This window comes from Hemitrygon akajei, chromosome 8, assembly GCF_048418815.1.
Source record: "Hemitrygon akajei chromosome 8, sHemAka1.3, whole genome shotgun sequence".
Taxonomy (NCBI): domain Eukaryota; kingdom Metazoa; phylum Chordata; class Chondrichthyes; order Myliobatiformes; family Dasyatidae; genus Hemitrygon; species Hemitrygon akajei.
In genome coordinates, this window is record NC_133131.1 from 115,014,430 (window position 1) to 115,035,915 (window position 21,486).

The 21,486-nt window shown below is 37.1% G+C and overlaps 1 protein-coding gene across 2 annotated transcripts in view; it reads left to right on the top strand.

The window, feature by feature from the left end:
* plcl2 (phospholipase C like 2) overlaps positions 1-21,486 on the top strand; it is a 229,962-nt gene that overhangs the window by 929 nt on the left and 207,547 nt on the right. The window lies entirely within an intron of this gene.

The window sequence follows — 21,486 nt, forward strand, 5'->3', positions numbered from 1 at the left end:
GAGATTTTTAAAATTTTATGAATATGTTATAAACATGATGCCTATCTCACAGGATCTTTAAAAGTCAAACCAAATTTCATTGGCTGTATCTTGGTCATTATCATCCTTGCCTGACTAAGAAGGTTCTGAGTTCAATTCCGTGCAGTTCCCTGCCTCAGATCCCCAATTCAAGATACTTGAGATTAAAAATCTATACTCTCAAGCACTGCTGAGGAAATTCCCCATTGTTGATTGTGCCTTCCTTTGCATTAGAGATTAATGTTTACCTATTATTTCAAAGAAGAGCAGAAGGTATCTGTGTTTTCATGATCTCACAATTCACACGAAATTACAAAAGCAGACCATTAAATTGTTATTATATTTATGTTTGTGTGTACATCGGCTGTTATATTTCCTGCATTTCAACAATGGGTACGGAGGGAGGCTTGAAATGCCATGTCAATTATAAAGCACTTTGAGATGCTCTGGTAGGCACAGTATATGGAAGTTGCTTATAAATGCGTAACCAGTCACTGATAAAATGGAATTCAATGCCACTACATTAATATTTTTCGATATAATAGTGGTGCAATTCTGACAGCATTCAAGAAGCACAAAAGATTTATATAATTTAATGGTGTTTAAAATATTCCACATATTCTGTTTCTATTTCTTTGCCCTTTGGTTCCTTCACCTTGCTTCTATCAACATTGATGAATTTTGATTGAAACTAATCTGGTTTTCAGGTCTTTAGCAGTGTTGTTTTGTGAATGATTATTGAAGGTACATAAGGCCGGTACATTTTGGACTATCTTTTGATAGATTTTAAAATTTCCCATTCTGAATAGGGAAGCATCTCCCAAAATAATTTCTTGGAAATTATTACTATGTTAACCTATAAAATATTGCATGATTAAATGTGGTAATTTTGAGAATTGAGATAAACAGTGGAACATACTTAAAGCTAGTAACTTATAGTTTAGTAATGACTGCAGACATGCAAGCATATTAAATGAAGTTTGTGAAAAGCTTGTATACCGATGTTGTGTGCACGTTGCAGTCGTGTATATTGGCAATGTATTTCCTGATCCTTTCAAGCATGGACACTCTTGTTGCCAGTCTGATGCTGCATGGACTAGTTATACTAGTATTAATTACTGCAGATAGTAAGCATCCATGGCATTGGTTTAATATCAGCTTGGACAGAGCATTAGTTAATTAATGGCAAACAAAAAAAGTTTGGAGAAATAGATCACTTTCAGGTTGGCAAATTGTAGTTAGTGGGTTACTGCAGAGCATTGCTGCCTCAACTGTTTACAGTCTACAATAATGAGAAGATGGAAAAGACTACAGAAAGCGGTGGATACAGTCCAGTGCATCTCAGATGAAGCCTTCCTCATCATTGAGTACATTTATAAGGAGTGCTGCCACAAGAAAGCAACATCCTTCATCAAAGATCTCCACCATCCAGACCATTCTCTCTTCCTGCCACTGCCACCAGGTGGGAGGTACAGAAGTTTTAAGTCCAACACCACAAGGTTATTATCCTACAACCATCAGGCTCCTGAACTAGCGTGGATAATTCCATTCGCCACTATTTTGAACTAATTCTACAATCTACAGGTTCACTTTCCAGTATTACAGCTCATGTTCTCACTGTTTTTATTTGCAGTTTTGTCTTTTTCCATTGGTGTTTGCCAGTCTTTGTTTATGTATAGTTTTTTGTAAAGTTGTGTTTCTTTTTTCTATAAATGCCTGCAAGAAAATGAAACTCAAGTTAATATATGGTAGCATATGTACTTTGATCAAGTTTACTCTGAACTTTGAGATGGAAGGAACATGTGTATTGTTGCGAATATGTCAGCAGCACAAAGATAGGTGGCAAAGCAAGTTGGTGCTGCCACAGGCTGCCAGGAATGCTGAATGGAGCTGAGAGAAAGACAAAGAAACTGTGAAGGAAAAACAATAGGTTAAGCTAGTGGGGAAAACTGTGGTAGATGGAGGATAACGTGAGGGTTACCATTTTTGAAACTGAATCAGAATCTGGTATATCACTGATATATGTCATGAAATTTGTTGTTTTCTGACAGTGCAACACAAAAATTATTATGAATTGCAATGGAAAATAAATAAATAAACAAACAGTTCAAAAGAGGAATGGCGAAGTAGTGTTCATGGACCATTCAGAAATCTGATGGCAGAGGGGAAGAAGCTGATCCAGAAATGTTGAGTGTGGGTCTTCAGGTTTTGCACCTCCTCCCTGGTGGTAGTAATGTGAAGAGGGTATGAGCAGAAAACCAGGATTTTGTTTAAATGAAAAAAGATGAGACAGCAACATTTTAAACCAATCTGGGTGAAACACAACAAATAGGATGCAGATACATTCAAGTATTTAGGAAGGCAAATGGAATCCTGCAGATAAGTTGGAATGTAAGAGTAAGATTGTATTGTTGATGAATTCACAGCTGGAATACTGTATGTTCTTGGTATTTAGAAAAATGAGATCTGATATTTTGAACGAATGATTCTGTGGGAAGTGTGACAAAGTAAAAGCAGTGAGGATGTTTCCCCTCATAGTAGAAGGTAGAAGCTGGGTCTGTGGTGGGGGAGGGGGAAAATAATTTTATTGTATAAGTGATTTCCCATTTAGAACAAAGATGAAGAGGATCCTCCTTGATCAAAGCTATGAATCTTTGGAATTCATCTGCCTCAAAAGATGGATGGACACTTGGAATACAGGAACTTCAGTATTTTTTCTCGAACATTGTAGAACGTGTTGTCAAGATCAGGCCAGCCACAATTTTACTGTACATCAGAGCAGCTTCAAGGGGCCTTATGGCCTACACCTACTCCTTTTCTTGTGTTCTTATATGAAGTTTTTGATAAAAACAAATGTTGTTATTGAGTTATGATTCGCAGAAACTGCTGCAAGGCAGAGACAGAAGAGTTAGATCATGTTGTTTTCCATGGGTCAGTGCTCAGATCATTCCTTGAAAATAGATAAAGGAATAGATTGCTTGAAAATAGATAATTAATGTGTGAGGAAGGTAGAATGACGTTCTATCGTCTCAACACTTGAGGTATGGTGGCAATGGCAAGGATAGGAGGAAATAGAAAAGTTAGTTTAATGAGCTGAGCATTTCTGAAGGAAGATAAAGTAATACACTTTAATCAGAATAAGTATGAAGAGGTGACAGGTAAAACAGCATTGTTCTATAGGATTTGCTGAAAAACAAGGATGTGCTGGTGGGATAAAAAAAAGATTTTTAAAAATCACCTTGCTTCTATCAACATTGGTGAATTTTGATTCAGCAATTATAAAAAAAAATGAAAGAGTTATATAAAATTAAATTTGTGGTTGAAGTATGGATATGGAATAAAATATACAAAAATACCATCATGTCCTTACAAAATGTTAGAAGGTGACAGGGCATGTTGGAAGAACATCATTATAAATGTATGCCCCATTCTTGACCATCTGCTTCTTGAAGTGGCTTCTCCACAGTATCCTGAGCTCAGTAATTTGTGGCAATGAGTACAAAAACAGGGAAATTATGTTGAATGTTTAGAAAATCTTGCTTAGGTCACAGGTGGAGTATTGCATTTGTGAAGGTCTGCAGAGAGTACAGAAAAGAATTACCAAAACGGTTCCAGGGATAAGGAATTTCAGTGCGAAGGTTAGACTGTCTATTAAGCAAAGAAGATTGAGAGAACATTTGAAATAAAGCTATACAAAATCAAGACAGTTTGATAGAATAAACAGAACAGCTAAAGCTGTTTCCATTAGTGGATGGTTCAGGAATTGGGGGCACAGATTTATAATGACGAGTAAGTGATACAAGAGGCTGAAGTGAAATCTGCTTTTTCCTTACATGGAGAGCAGTTTTAATATGGAGCTCTCTGCTTTGTAAAGATGATGGGAATAGAATTGATCACAAATTTCAAAAGGAACTTAAGTAAAAATATATTTTAAGGGAATGGGGAAAGAATGGGATTGTGACACTGATGGGATTGATCCCTGTGGGAGCTCGTGCAGTCAGTGGGCTAAATAACATAATGATTTTAGCTTGAAATAAAGAAATTGTTAGATGCTGTTAAATATATTGGTTTAGTATAGGATTGGGGATTCCTAACTCTTTTCAAGACAGAAAGAATGTTTTTAACTCAGAGACATTAATATGTAATATTAATGCACTTTTAGAACATTGAACAGTACAAAACAGGAATAGGGCCTTTGGCCATAATATCTGCTGACCATGATACCAAATTAAACTAAACCTATCTGCCTGCACATGATCCGTTTTTTCCAATACCCTGCATGTTCTTATGTCTAAATGGTACTATCCTTAATCTTACTTGTCAAAACCATATTGTTATTTTAGTGTACCTGCCTAAGCGTTTTATTATTCCATTTGCTTCTACCACTTTAATTGCCAGTGGATTTAATTGACTTGCATTCCTGTAGCAGTGCAATTGAAATTCAAAGGAAGCTGCAGATGCTGGATGTCTGGAATAAATGTAGAAATTGAGGCAGCATCTGTGGAAAGTGCACTAGTTAATGTTTCAGATTGACTGCCCTTTGTCATAACTGGAAGTTAAGCCATCTCAGTATATCCCTTTTCCAGCATTGACTTAAGATCTTCAACCTGAGCAGTTGATTCAGGTCTGCTGAGTACTTCCAGTGTTTTCTGTTATTATCTTGATAGTGGAATACTGTTTGATATATAGGTAGATACTCATCTTTCTCATTATTCAAATATGAACCTTGTAAGTGATGATTACAATAACTGGATGAAACTATATGCAGTTGAAACAGCTGTACTTACTTATACAGATAGTAGCTAAATTGCGCTGTACTATGAACAGAGAAGTAAATTCAATACGAATGTTAACCCACAATTTTTAGTGTGACTTTTTACTGGCTGATACTACTTTTAATGTTTTAGTTCAATAGTTCCATTTAATATCAGAGAATGTATACAATATACAACCTGAAGTTCTTACTCTTCACAGATATCCTTGAAAGTAGCATCAACCTTCCCCCTCCCCTCCCCCCAGTTATTCTAGCGGAAAGCATCAACATTCCCACCACCCACTATACAAGCAACAGCAAAGCCCTAAAGAGAGACCATGATTTACCGTACATCAAAACCTAACAGTTCATTCCAATATTTTGACATCCCACAGGCTTTCACTAACAAGGGAGAGACTTACCGCTCCTTCCACAGCAAGAGGGGAAACAAACTGTTGTTATTTTGATGTTACAGTCAGTCTGAAGTGTTGCTTTTTATTTTGAGTTCCCTGACTCGAGAATCGGCAGCAAACTCTCTCTCACCAATTGCATTTGCAGCAAATGCATTTTATCAATTTAAAAGCTTTTAAAATAAAATAAAATCAGAGATACTCTAGAATTTTTAGTTGTAAGTTATGTCTTTTGGGATTAACTCAGGAATATTAAGTAAAAAGAAATTATTAGTAAAACTGATGCATGTGATAAGTCATTTGCACATTGACCCTTGATGGGGTTGGTTAAAATCACTCATAGAATTGCTACTCTAAATTGATGGACTATTATCTGTGAACTAAAAATACTTAAGAGGATGTATGAATCTGACTGGATGTTATGAATGTCCTTCTCATGTTTAACTTCTCCATATTGTATGAGGTACTTTGTAACCAAGATACTGTGTTGTTTTAATAGAATTTACTCTAATTGAATTCTGCATAGTGAATGTTGGATTGAGCAGTAAAATATAAAAATTATAGATTTAAGTATCTGGGAAATAACATTGTTATGAAACAGAGAACTATATAAGTTCAAGATTAAGTTTTAAAAGAAGTGAAATGAGAGTCCAAAGGTTTATTATTATTTTGTGTTGCACAAAGATCAAATTTGCTAAAAGTAAAAGTTGTGCTGTATTCCTTCATTTAACCCGTTCTAGTTCTTGGTATTATTTTTCAATGAGTTTTTTAAAAACTTAAATTCTGAGTTACTTGAATAGAATCCATAAAAAGCAAGTGATCTTGTTTTATATTCTGTTACAGTTGATGTCATGCATGAATCAAGTTTATCATTTGCCTGTGCAGTGCATAGAAGTAAGACAGATGAATGCTGTGCACTTTTCAGGCATGAAGATTGAGTCATTCTTCAAAACTAATATTACATGCTGGGTAAAAAATACAATTCTTGACAGAGTTTTCTTTTAAGGGAAGGCTAGCTGGATAACATAGTACATTTTACTAAATAATAATTGCTGCCATTCTGAAACCTTCCTGTCAACATTTCACTTCCTTAAATGGAGCCTTCACCAATGAAAATAGACTATTTAATTTGCACTGTAATGTTATTTGGCATTTTAGGGTGTGGGTGTTAGTGTGTGTGTGTGATTCCTAGCAAAAAGACATGACTAGACAATTGGTTCTTTGATTATTAATTGAGGGCTGAATATTATTCAGTAGAGTGCAATCGTTCACCTTTTTAATAAAGAAATGAAATATTTTGTATTCATTCGGGAAAGCGGGGTGACTTTGGTCTTGAATCTTATCTGAAGAACAGCATTCTGTGTCGTACTGCACTGTTTGTGATTTATTCAATTTCTGGAGTGGAACTTGAGCTCTTTTTACGTTTGGCAGGAGTTCTACCACTCCCTCAAGATGACATTGGCAGGGTCCTGAAACTGCCACCTGCAAACAACTTCAAGGTTATTTTTGAAGTAGTGTTAATAAAAACATCAATCTTCTGCAAAAAAAATGTGATTGTTGTAAATGAATTGAGTGTATCTTCTCAGCAGCTGTTCCCACAAGTGCCAGGTCTTTTAGCATTATTGGATACAGCCAGATGTGCAAGCATTGTTTAAGTCTCTTCCACAGAGTTCCAGAAGCTCCATGGGAAATTCTGTTTTGTAATTGCTTTGACTAGGGTAAAGTGAAAAGAAAATTATTTTATTTATGTCAATTAATTAATTTTCATATTAGTTGTAACATTAACATCATAACGGTGACCTTGACGAGCAACATACCAAAGGCTAATAGCATTTCTAATTTGCCAATGGTTTTGAAATTTTGTACTCTTTTGTAATAGGAAGAATATACTGTTTCTTTTTTACTGTAACTTGCTGCAGCCTAATGCAGTGGAAGTTCCAAAAAAATTGCTTTTCTTTTTCCCACTGCTGTCTTTAACTGGAAGGTTAATGTCAGATTTAACCAAGTTCTGAAGAAATGTAGTTGACCTGGAACATTAACTCTGTTTTTCTTTCCATGGGTACTGTCTGACCTGTTAAATATTCTGTTTTTGTTTAAGATTTCCAATGGCTGCAGTTGTTTTGATTTTTTTTTGTGTGTTAATCTTCAGTTTGCAAAAGGTGTTCTCTTCCTAACTTTAAAGCTTCATGTGAATGTGTATTTTTGAGTCAGAGCACAGATTTCTCATTAAAAGGTAAACCATCAAACCATGAATAGATGTTTAATAAGTGAGGTTTTGAATTAGTCTTACATGATCAATGTCTATCTTTAGGAAGTTATGATAATCAATGTAATGATTCATGATTTTCTGTTAGGTTTAATTGCTTAGAAACTTCAAAGAGTTAATAAGTTGATTTCTTAGTAGTCCAGGCTGCTGTTTTTTCAACTTTCTGCCTTTAATATGAGTCTCATTTTGGACAAATCTTGATAGCTCCACTGAATAATTGGATTTACTGTTTATCTCCTGGTTCTTGAGGGTTCAACAATTTTGGAAGGCATCAGTGCAGGTTATCAATTACAATCATTACACAAATTCCACTGTACAATGCAGTGGTACAACATCATCCTGCAAGCAATTGCATAAGAGGAAAAAGAATGGTACCTGTCCAGATCTTAAATGTGGTACTTTTAACTATTACATATTTCAGGTGTAGGCCCAAACTATTGGCTTATGGAATGGCTGGATGTGTAAGTATAAATTGACACCACGTCTTCATCTGATAAATATTTCTTATTTTCTCATTAAATTGAAGGAAGCCATTTGGTCCACAAATTTATTCCTCCTACTTATTTCTCTGTTAGCTATTCACTTGTTCTCTCTCATATGTTCATCAACACCTATTCTCCCAACACCTGCCTACACTCGGGGTAATTAACAACAGCCAGTTAATGGGCCAGCATGCCTTTGGGGTGTGGGAGTAAACTGGAGCACCTGGGGACAACCCAACACGGTTACAGTGAGCACATGCACACTCACGCTGACAGCACCTTATCTGGGTCGCTGGAGCTTTGAGGTAACTGTGCTCTGCCTTCGTCTGCTTCAGTGCCCAATACAGAGGGCAGACCTCTCAGTGAAAGTGGAGAGAGTTTCTTCCTGTGCTATCCGCATGTCTTTGCTAAATGCCACACAGTGATATGGTTGCTTCTGGATAGCATAAAAAGTAGATATGATGCCAGGAGCACCTACTGTGTATGAGATTACATGACTTTTGGGCAGTATTGGTGAAGAACTCAAACATTTCAATGTTGTGTAAGGGGAAATTATTATGTGATAGGCGTGGTTATGGAATGTATTCCTAGAGGTCATGGTCAATTCATCTTGTGCTTCTTGTACTGAGCAATCAATAAAAGTTTTCTTAGCCACCCTCGGGTGATTGGTACTAACCTTAAGATGATTGTTAATGAATGTCATTAACTTCTCTTGAGTTCAGATGAACGCTGTAATCAGGTTCTGCCTTGTGGATGCCTACATCATTCAAAACCATGGGATTAGATTGCTGCCTATAATCCAGTTATAAACTGCCTATATCCAGTTGGTTTCACTTTACATATTTGTTATTTACTTCTTTCTAGTTCGAAGTAAATTTATTATTAATGTACATGTTACCACATATAACCCAGAAATTCATTTTTGTGGCCATTCACAGTAAGTACAAAGAAACACAATAGAATTAATGAAAGACTGCACACAAGATGGACAAACAACCAACGTGCAAAAGGCAACGAACTGTGCAAATGCAAAAAGGGAAAAAAACTAATAAGAAATAAATATCGAAAACATGAGATGAAGAGTCCATAGGTTGTGTTCAGTTCAGAGTTGGCATGAATGAAGTTATCCCCTCTGGTTCAAGAGGCTGATGGTTGAGGGGTAATAACTATTTCTGAACCTGGTGGTGTAGGTCTTGAGGCTTCAGTACCACCTTGCTGATGGCAGCAGCAAGAGGAGAGCATGGCCTAGAATGAGCGGAGATCCTTGATGATGGATGCTGCTTTGCTGTGACAGCATTCTATGTAGATATGCTCAGTGGTGGGGAGGATTTTACCCGTGATAGACTGGACAGTATCCGCCAATTTTTATAGGCTGTTCTGTTCAAGGGCATTGATGTTTCCATACCAGGCATGATGCAACCAGTCAATGTACTTACCATCACACATCTGTCGAAGTTGGTCAAAGTTTTAGATAATATGCTGAATCTGTGCAAACCTCTTAAGAAAGTAGAGCCATTGCCATGCTTTCTTTGTAATAGCACTTAGATGCTAGATCCAGGACAGGTCTTTTGAGATGATAGCACCAAGAAATTTAAAGTTGCTGACTTTCTCCACCTCTGATCCCCCTGATAGCAACTGGCTCATGGACTTCCAGTTTCCTCCCCTGAAGTCATTAATCAGTTCCGTGGTCTTGCTGACGTTAAGTGAAACGTTGTTGTCAGTATCAGCATTGTGTCAATGTTGTGAAAAATGGTTGACAATCTGCTTTTAAAAAATTCAACTTTGATATATGTTCAAAGCATGCTTTGATACTTAATATAATCTGAGTTGATATTTTAGGATGCTACTGTGGTTTTTGTTTATTCTGCTGCTGCTTTAGGATCAGGCTCTATCTGCCTGTTTCAGTGGACTTTAAGTGGAAAATACCCTTTAAGAGGAAGGGTATTTGCTGAACAGAAAGTTATCTGGACATTATTCTTCACAGAATCTACTTCAAGAAGCAAAACTACAGTGCCTGGATAAAGTATTCAGCCCCCATTGCTATTTTCACATTTTACTGTTTCATTTTCTAAACTGAAAATATATTGAAGTTGGATTTTTTGAGCTAATCTACAAAACATTGTGTATTATGTCCACCAAAAGTAGCCTGTAGCATGCAGTTGAATTATAATGTGATACGGTGGTAAATAAATGCCAAATGTTTATTTCCATTATGTTCATTTGATACTTAGGACTTTAATTATTAACTTTGTACTTTGTGTTGCAATTGAAATATTTGTTTAGTTGCTGCTATTAAAATCTTCAGTTCCCTTGAGTGTTTGTTCAAACAGTTTCCTGTAAGATCTTGCTCTGCAGATGAGTTCTGCAGCTAAAATTGATTGCTATCAGAACCTTTTAGGAAACTTTAGTGAACTAGCCTTTCACTTGAGCAATGAACCTGGTGTCATAAATGACTTAAGTTTCAAACCAAATAGCATGTTTGATTTTGTAAAATAAAGGTAAATAGATTAATTGTAGATAACCTAAGTTCGTTATTATTGATTTCTGTATACTTTTGGAAGAAGTTAAATATACAAGTTTAAGAAACTTCTTATTAAATTTTCCCACCTACATTTTATTTAATGAAAACCAGTATCAAGAATCTGTATGCAACCCTAGATTAGTTGCACAAACCAGTTCTGACTCTTCTGAAGAGGATGTGGTTGTATTGTGTAACAACTTCTCTTTTGCTAGTATTTTACCTGTTTTTTTCATGTAGCATGTTACCAAAACTAAAGGAAGTAAATTTGAATTGGCAAGTCAGCACTCAATCCTGTGCATTGTATGTAGTACATTACATATCTCATCTGTGGTGTAACAAACTGAAAAATATAACAATAAATGTCAAGGCATTTTTCAAACAAAAACCAGGTTGTTAATTTTAACAGCAATCAATGATCCTATCAAAGACTGATCTTACAGGGAACATGTTAATCAGAGTTAGAAGAAGTAGACCTAGGAAAGTGGAAGTGTATTTCAGTGTCTGCTGATTAAAACATATTAATTTGCCAAAGAATATAGCCTTCAGTGCCAAGGGCTTCTTATTGTTGAAACAGAGCAATGGGTTGACTTCCCCAGATTTTAGCTACAGTGCCTTGAAATGTATTCATTCTCAACCCTTTATTCACATAGATGAATATTACAACCAAGGACTTTGATCAATTTAACTGAGAATTTTTTTGGATTGTGAAGTCCAAAAGAAAAGAAAATTGCAAAGCATGAAAAAAGAAAAATTCAACAACAATGTTAGCAGTTCAAAAGTATTCATCTCCTTTTGCTCAGTACTCAGTTGAACCACCTCTCACAGCTATTACAGCCAGTAGTCTTTTTGGATCTCTTTTAGTCTCTTTTAGCTTTGCACAAGATGATGGAGCAAGATTGGCCCATTTCATCTTGCAAAATTGCACAAGTGGTGCCAGATTTGTTGGGGAGCAGCGGTGGAGAGCCATCTTGAGTTCTTGCCAGATTGGTTTAAGGTCAGGACTCTGACTAGGCCTCTCATGGACATTAGTTTTCTTAATTTGAAGCCACTCCATGATTGCTTTTGCTTTGGGTCAATGTCCTGCTGAAAGACGAACTTTCTTCACAATTTAAGCTTTCTGGCAGAGGCTAGTAGGTTTTTTATTCCTGAGTGTCTGTGTAGTTAGCAGGATTAATCTTCTCATCAATTCTGACTGATTTCTCGTCCCTGCTGCTGAAACCCATCACCATAGGATGATGCTACCTCCACCATACTTTACAGTAGGGATGGTGTTACCTGGCTGATGCACAGTGTTAAATTTACACCACACATACTGCGAGTGTTTGAGGCCAAGAAGTTCCACTTTAGTGTCATTTGACCACAAAACATCTTTACAGTATATTCCTCATGCTGCTGTGCAAAGTCTTTATGGGCAAGGATTTTTTTTAAATCCAGGTCTTCTTCCTTGCCACTCTTTCATAAGTATCTTTTTTCTGCAAGGCCTTAGAGATTGTAGAGCCATGAATATCATTTCCAGTTGCAGACACTGACTTCTGCAACCCACTCAGAGTGTCACTGTTGGCTTCACAGTAGCATCTCTTACAACTTCCATTCTTCTCCAGCAACTAAGTTTGCAGGGGTGGCTTGACCTAGGCAACGTGGTTATGGTTTCATATTTTTATCCACTTTTTCACAGTGGACTGCACTGAACTCCGAGGTATGTTCAGTGCCTTTGAGAAGGTCTTGTCCCCTTCCCCAGACTGTGCTTCTCTATGATCATTTCCCTGATTTGTCTTGAATGTTCTTTTGTCTTCATTTTGGTTTGGTCTGTTGAAAATCTACCATAGCATTGGACCTTACAAAGGGGGGGGGATTTATTTTGATTAATTAATTGAAAACAGATGATCCTTCAATTTTTTACACCAGCAAATTAGGTGAGTTGGTGAAGTAATTATTGCACTGAGGAAAGTTAGCCTAGTAATTATAAAAGTGATGAATACATTTTTAGCCTCACAATTTTGGCTTTTAATTTTTAGTAAATTGTTGATAGGTTTTGGATGTTTTTTCTTTTGATTTGTTATGTGTTATGTGGATAAGCTCAAAAATCCTACTTCAATATGTTTTTAATTTAGAAAATGCAACAGTAAAATGTCAATATCGTTGTGGAGGGCTGAATACTTTTTCAAGGCATTGTATTATGTTTATCTAAAAGATTATGATAATTGATAAAAAGCATTTCTTATTCTTTTAATGTGCTAACTTGAACAAGGATGGGTATCTTGTTAAAATCACTCCAAAACTCACAGGAAAACTTTGTAAATGATTACATGTTTTGTTTTGACAGATTAAAGCAGCAATTAGCAAACAAGGAGTAGCAAATCAGAAGAAAGATATAAACTTGTATTTGTGTAATACATTATATCCCCTTGTGAGGATTCAAACTGTGTCAGAGCAACCAGATTACTTTACCAATATAGTCCCAGTTTTTACAAAGTAAACATTACAACTAAATCTATTTAACTGATTTTATTTCAACATCTGATGTTGATTAGCGCACTCGGAGCACCATGGAGTCATTTTATGTGATCGCACACATTCCCTAAAATATTCATTTAAGCCCTTTTGACAATATCACTTGCATTCTTAAATAATAAATTGATTAAAAATCATTGATTAATAAACAGACCACTGTTAAGACTATTGCATTTTGTCTTGGATGAATCATTATAGAGAGGACTTTAGACAAAATTATTCATTGTAGATTTCTTGGATATTGCCAATAATGGGTAGTTACAAGACTTGAAAATTGTGATTTTTACCTAATGGAGCAGAGAACAGATTAATGCTCAGAGTTAGTTTAGGTGAAAAATATTTAAATGCAAGGTTTTTGGAGCATGGAATGCCTTGCTTAAGGGAAATAGTTGAGGTAGACATCACTGCATCTTGGAAAGGAAAATGGAATAAATATTTGAATTTAAAATAAAGCTGTAGTTATACAAGGCTCTTAACTAGCAAAACATTCCAAGAAATCTTGCAGGAGTAAAATCAAATGAATTTTTAACAGAGGCATGCAAAACAGTGTTAGAGAAGGTCTCCAAATGTTTAGTCAAAAAATAAGGTATTAAGCAGCATCATTAAAAAAAGAGAAATTGTGTGAAGGCAAGTGTAGGAAGTTTATAGAATATGGGGTCTTGGCATCTGAATTCAGGGCTGCTGATAGTGGAATGATCAAATTCTGGCTGATCAAGAGGACAGTAATGGAGCACCACAAATTCGGATTGGGAAATCTCCAGAATGATTTGAAAGATTGATTGTCTTTGTCATAGACACACAGAATGACATGAACTATTGAAGAGAACATGTAGAAACTTCATTACACATTAGACTTATGATCTGGGATTCACTGTTCGTAAGGCTGTTGAAAACAGCCAAAAAGGATTTTTTAAAATGAATTAGATCAGAAGTTCAGCGGATCAGAATTTCAGAATCAGAATTAGGTTTAATATCACTGGCATATGTCATGAAATTTGTTCCTGAAACATCGAGTATGGGTCTTCAGCTTCTGTACCTCCTCCTTGATGATAACAATCAGAAGAGGGTATATCCTGGGTGATGGATGTCCTTAATGATGGATACCACCTTTTTGAGGCATCATCTTTTAAAGGTGTTCTTGAAGCTGGTGAGGTTAGTACCCATGATGGAGCTGGCTGAATTTACAACATTCTTCGGCTTTTTCTGATGATGTGCAGTGGCTCCTCCATACCAAATGGTGATGCATCCAGTTAGTATGCTCTCCTCGGTACATTGGTAGAAATTTACTAGTGTCTTTGGTGACATACCAAGTTTCCTCAAACTCCAAATGAAATTTAGCTGTTGTTGTGCCTTCTTTGTAATTGCATCAATTTGTTGAGCCCAGGATAGATTTTCCAAGGTGTTGACACCCAGGAACTTGAAGCTACTCACCCTTTCCACTGGCAGTCCCTTGATAAAGACTACTATGTGTTCTCTTGACTTCCCCTTCCTGAAGTCTGCAATCAATTCCTTGTTCTTACTGATATTGAGCACAAGGTTGTTGTTGCAACACCACTCAACCATATGATCTACCTTGCTCCTGTATGTCTCCTGATCACCATCTGAAATCCTGCTAATAATAATTGTGTCATTGGCAAATTTATAAATGACATTTGAGCTGTGCCTAGCCACACAGTCATGGGTATAGAGAGAGTAGGGTACTGGGCTAAACGTGTGGTGTGCCACAGTTGATTGTCAGCGAGGAGGAGATGTTATTTCCGATCTGAACTAACTATGAGGTGAGGAAGTCAAGGATCCAATTATAGAGGGAGGACAGAGGCCAGGGTTTTGGAGCTTGCTAGTTAGAACTGAAGGTATGTTTGTGTTGAACACTGAGCCGTAATCAATAAATAGCAGCCTGATGTATGTATTGCTACTTAGGTGATCCAAGACCAAGTGGAGAGTCAATGAGTTTTTATCTGCCATAGACCTTTTGTGGTAATAGGCAGATTGTTGTGGGTCCTGGTCCTTGCTTAAGCAGGAGTTGATTCTGGCCATGACCAACCTCTCAAACCACTTTATCACAGTGAATGTGAGTGATAGTCATTGAGGCAGCTCATGTGCTCTTCTTGGGCACTGGTATGATTGTCACCCTTTTGAAGCAGGTGGGAATTTTCTACTGCAGCAGTGAGAGATTGAAGATATACTTGAGCATTCCCGTCAGTTGGTTAGCCCAGGTTTTCAATGCCCTACCACGTACTCCATTAGGGCCATTCTCCTTGCAAGGGTTCACCCTCTTGAAAGATATTCTGATGTGGGTCTCTGAGACAGAGATAACAGGGTTAACAGATGCTGCAGGCATTCACCAGGTGTGGTTTTATTCTCTCTCTTGAAGCATGTATAATTCAGCTCATCTGGAGTGAAGCATCACAGCCATTCATGATATTCAGTTTCACTTTGTAGGAAGTAATGGTCCGCAAACCCTGCCAGAGCTGATGTGCATCCAAATCTGTCTCTAATCACAACCAGAATTGTGTTGTCGCTCTTAAAATAGCTTTCCATAGGTCATAACTAGACCTTGTATAGTTCTGGATCCCCTAGTTCAGTCATGGCTTTTGGTTTTGGTATGCTTAGTATGTTCTTGAAGGCACACGCTCATCCACACAGATCCTGATGAAGTTGGTGACAAATGTGATGTGTTCATTCAGATTTGAAGATGAATCACTGTGAGTCCACCAACTCACAGCAGTCCTGTAAGTGCTCCTCCACCTCATTTGACTATACCTTCTTGGTCCTCACCACTGGTGCTATGGGTATCAGACTTCCCCACTATAAAAAACACCCACTCTATCTCAGCCTTTAACTATTCATTATGTTTCAATGAATTCATTCCTCATTCTTCTAAGCTCCAGCAAACCCAGAGCCATCAAACACTCCTCATATGGTACCCCTTTCTTTCCTGGAATCATTCTCATGAACCTCCTCTCTTATGCCAAACAGATCCTTTCTTAGATAAAGGGCCCAAAATTGCCAATAATATTCCCAAGTGTGGTCTGAACAATGTCTTACAAAGCCTCAGCATTACATCCTTGCTTTTATATTCTAGTCCTCTCAAAATGAATGCCATTTAACAACTGGGCAAGAAGTTGGAAGTAACCGCCTCAAAATGTCAGTGACTAGTTATTTGTACACGGTGTATGTGTAAAAAAAAGTTAAATCAGTACTAATCAATATCAAATGATTACTGTAAGTTCTACATTTGATAGCTCAGCTACTCTAATTACGTGAAATAACAGTGAAATTGTGAGATGTCATAGTGGAAACTAGTTATATTAGTTGCTTTTAAGAAGAATCTTAAAATCAGAACTTGTTGCCAGCAGTGATCTATCCGCTCTTGTTGCTGACCTGTGTGACAAGTATCAACTTTTCTAGACATGTTGGTGGTAACTTGCAGCCTGAAACTGTCCTGTTTCAAAGTAGAAAGGCCTTGGATAGTGGTTGGGTCTGTGTTATCTAATTCATCAACATACATGGGCCAGAACAAGCCCTGCCTATGAAAAGGCTACGAGATATCTTCAAAACCTGGTAAAGCCATACTTCATGTTTAGATGTCAGAGAATTAGAATCTCCAGCATCTACAATGTTTTTATTTTGTAAATGACTTTATAAATGTTTAAATGGTTTGGCATGGATTAGATGTGCTTAAGAGTCTGTTTCTGTGCTTTACTTCTCTATGACTCTATACTTAACTAGGTCCCTCGGAGACGTTTACCAGTGCTATTGCAACAAATTCACAGTCCTCTGCATTCTCTGAATACTGATAAAATAATGCAGATTGGAAGTTTCTGGCATTGAATGGCTAGCAGTTCTGGGGTTGCCACTTTCGTATGGGCTTTCCAAGCTTGTTGATATGTTTACAAAAGAATGGAATCAGTTTGATCTGGATCCTCTGGAATTTCTTTTTGCAGACCAATTGGTTTGCGTTTCTCACAACTACAAAAGCAAAAATAGCAAAGGCTTGAGAAATAAGCTGTGTATTGATTGTCATACTGAATTACCTCAGAAGGATTTGACTGTTGATCGAATTAGCAGCTGTAATATGTTGATGCCCTGCCAGACAAGTGTTGATTCTGTAACATTTGCCTTTACTAATCATTAATTTGAGAGTAGTTGATTAAAGCACTGCTGTTATAGTTCTTAGTACTTGACATATTCTAGATGAATTTAAATGTGACTATATTTAAAACATGTTTCATATTTTATGAATGCCATTGCCTTGTTGACCAGATTACTGAATATTTGCACACTCAATCTTTCAGTGTACTATCAGGTATTGGAAAATTTGAGAAAATAATATGGATGTATTGAACAGAAAATCCTCAATTGTCTTCTGCAAAGGGGTTTGATGGTTTTTTTTCTGAACTGCATCTTTTGGCTTCTGTTTTAAACTATAATTAGTAGTATAGCATGATCTGTAACTCTTGATCTGTACGTTTGATGGTTCAGAATATGGTATGTAAATTTGCCACCTACTGAAAATCTGTCTTGTAAGAGGTAGAATTGGGTACTTGGAAATTCACCCCTTGTTGGTAATGTTAAATGCACAAGTATTTTAGCTGAACAGAAGTAAATGAAACTGAAATTCTGAGACAGGGTAATGGAGTGCCTTTGCTATATGTAAGCATTCCTTCAGGGTCAAGGATGACCTGTTCTGAGGTGACTGAAGATGTCTGTTTCGGATTGTAGACTCTGCTACAGGTGGGGAAAATAATGGTCATGTGCAGATGACTGGATGGGTCATCAGGGCTGTTGCTTTCATCTTCCACACTGTGCATGGTGTCCCATAACAGATGTTGCAGAGACTCAAGGTGCTTAGTGCCTTCCCAAGTGCTTTTCCTTTTTGAGAAATTATGGGCTTGGATGTAGATGATACAATTTTTGCAAAGAAAAGTTGAGAAAGTCCTTCAAGGGTCTTTTTTTCCCGTTTTCTGAGTCCTGGCTGGCAAGAATCACAGATCTAGTTGAATATGATCAGTGGGAGAGGGTAGTGGCATTGGTTTCCCTGTCCTGCCAGTAGATTTGGATGATTTTGTAGAGATGGCATTGTTATTTCTCAGTCCTTTCAGGTGCAAACTTTGTGTTCCATGTCCCTGAAGCATAGAGGATGGAAGGATCATTCATGTTAGATGGATCATAAGCTTACTGCCAGGTTTGAGATCTGGATCTTCAAACGTTGTTTTTCTTAGTTGGCCAGAGGCTTTGTTGAGAATTAGAGGTAATGATGAATTGTATCATCCTTTTAAAAAAAAAGTTAGTGAAGATATTGGAGCTTCACAGTGTGAACCAGCATTTAATCACCCATCACTAATTGCCCTTGAGTCTGCTCATTGGTGGTGGGTGAGCTGCCTTCTTGAACAGCTTCAGTACTTGAAGTGTGGATAAACCCATGGTGTTAGGGAGAGAGTTTCCAAGATTTTAACCCAGTGACAGTGAAAGAGCAGAGTGTATTTTCAAGTCAGAATGGTATGTGGCTTGGAGTCAGCTTCTAGGTGGAGGAGTTCTCATGCTTTTGTTGTCCTTGTGCTTCTAGCTGGGACAGGTTTTGGGTCTGGAAACTTCTATCGAAGGAAACATGTAAGTTGCTGCAGTGAATCCCATTAAGTGGTACAAAATACTACTTCTGTGTGTTGGTGATTGATGAGGGGATTCCTTTCAAGTAGGCTGCTATGTCCTGCGTTTTGTCAAGCTGCTTGGGTATAGTTGAACTTGTATCCATCCAGGCAAGTGGGAGCATTCCATTACATTTATGAGTTGAGCTTTATGCACAGGCTTTAGGGAATTACTTCCTTCCTTTAGTCACATTTTATATATATATATTGCTAATCCAGTAACACTCATGTTATTGATAATGGGAGATTCAGTGATAGTCATTGAGTGCCAGAGAGCAAATGCTGGATTTTCTCTTGTTGGATAGGCTTTCACCTGTGTGTGAATGTTTATTGCCACCTATCAGCAGAGGCCTGGATATTTGCCAGACTTTGGTGCTTTTGGATATGGACTGCTTCATTATTTGAGGAGCTGTCCTGAACATTGTGCAATCAGCATTGAACTTCTAATCTTACAAATGAAAGAAGTTAATTGATGAAGCAGCTGGAGATGGTTTAACCTTGGAAACTACACTGAGGAACTCCTGCAGTTATATTCTGTGGCTGAGGTGATTGACATGCAACCACCAGAGTCATCTTTCTTTGTGCTTGTTATGATTCAAACCAGCTGACTTGTTGATGTTGGGGTTTTGGCTCTTGTCGTAGATATTGCTTTTGGAGGGCAGAGGGCATTATGTGGGAACAGGTTGGTTGAGGACTTTTTTCATCTGGCTGGTTAGAGTAAAATCTGTTCCCTTATATGCTTCAGCATAGGGGTCTATGAGAACTTAGAATTAGCCTTCTGAATGTGCATATGAGGAAGTGTTGTCTCAGAACTGAAGTGCAGTCGATCTTGGTTCAAGTACAGAAGTCCGAGATTGATCAGCTTCCTGTTGATCAATCATATTCCATTTGGAAACTTGATTGTGGTGAGCTGCAGCCTTGCAAACAGGAGGATTTCAAGAGGGTTGATGTTGCCAAAAAGAGGTTGGTACATAAAATGGTGTTGCTTAATCACTGACTGGATTGACAGTTGGGCTGTTATGTACCCATGCATTATCATTAACACCTGTATGTCATTGTAGGATAAATGTAGGATGGTAAGAGGTTTCCAAATCCAGTCAAATTCGTGAAGGATCCCTCAGTGAGTCCTCTCTGTTGATGGAGTCAATGGCTTTAGTGTGGTCAGAAGGGCCACATTAAGTGAGTGGTATTGCACTTTACATTTTTCTTAATTTGTAGTGCAATGATCATGTCCATTGCACCTCATAATGGGCAAAATCTACATTACCATTAGGAGTTGTTCTTGGACCATTGGAAGGTGATGCTTGAGAAGAATGCTGTAAGCTTTCCTCTGGCAGACAGCAGGGAGACCCTTCTGTAATTGTTGCAATCAAGCTTGTTTCTTTCCTTGAGGTTGATTGCAACTATGGAGAGAGAATACCTTACACTGCTGCTGCATTGTCACACTTGTACCACCTCAAGATAACCATATAGAGAAATAAATTCTCTTTATTTATCTCTAGAGAATGAGGAAGAGCAGAGCAATTTTTGCTCTTTCCTTCCTTTTTTTGTTAGTCAAAATATATGTAATTGTTGTTCCAAGTAATTTTTTATTAAAATGCCCCAGTCCCTACCATTTATACCTATAAGGTTCTCTATTTTGATAGAGAGGTACTTAGCTGCTTTAAAAGATAAGCAGTAGAAATGAAGGGAAGTGTGATGGAATTAGACAGGATTCTTTAAAACCATTTTTAATTGCATAGCTGTAGATTTCACATGGATAAGTTGGATTAAATTCACCCTTTGTAAGTGTAAATTATTGTTTCATTCCTTTCATTATATTGAAGTCAGTTGTTGTCATAAGATTGTTTGGCAAGCTAATCACATATCCTTTAGCTTATAAAGGCAGTAAGTTTTATAATATTTATAGAGTCAAGCACTATCTAAGCTTCAAGATTGTGGGCTCCATAGAATTTAAACCTCAGCCCCAGATCCCAAACTCATCTATTCTGTAGCAGACTTTGCAGATCATAATCAATTGTATCCCTAGCATTGAGCAATGAATAACTGAGCAGCACTGCATGAATGTTGAAGGAAAGTAGCTACCAAATAAAATATTTCACAGATGCGATTTAATGGCATGATTTCAATTTTTTCAAACAAGTATGAAATAGGTCTAGAATAGATATAAGTGGGAGGTACAAGTATGAAATTTATCTGTGTAGTTTTAAGCTGTTTCCTCCCTGGAAGCAAATATACCTGCTGACTTCAAAATAACTGCCACTAAAAGTGAAATACTACTTTTCAATACTTTTCCCCCCGATTTGTCTATTATTTGTGAACAATTTTTTTTTGAAGTTTAGCCAATAGTTCTAGTAGAGTACAAACCCCATTATCATTAAATCTGTCTTTAAAATACTGTAGTTTCTATGTGGTTCAATTTGGAAACAGGATGGTTCTGTTTCCTCAGCACGAGACTGTCCTAATGAGCATTGTAACAATGTTCTGTAGTACAGTAAGCCTTATATACTGAACTTTTATTAACAACCTTAAATACTGAACTTTTGGTCTTCTGTTTAGTTATTGATTACTTCAATTTTGGTTAAAAAAGCTTTGTATACTGTGGGTTAATTTCTACTTGTCATTTTTGTTAAAACATTCCAGAGGAAGCCTCGGCAAAGAGTAGCAGATTTAGAGGTGAAGCTTAAGTATGTCATGTTCTGAAGTTAAGGAGAGGACTGTGTTCCCAAGAAGGGGATTTCCAATATTGTAATTTGGAGGCAGGAGCTGGAGAAAGTACTTCAACTGTAAAGTTGGAGGTGAGATAAAATCTGAGGCAGGCATTCTCATTGAACTATTTAAATAATTAACCCATTTCACGGGAATGGGTTGGATGTC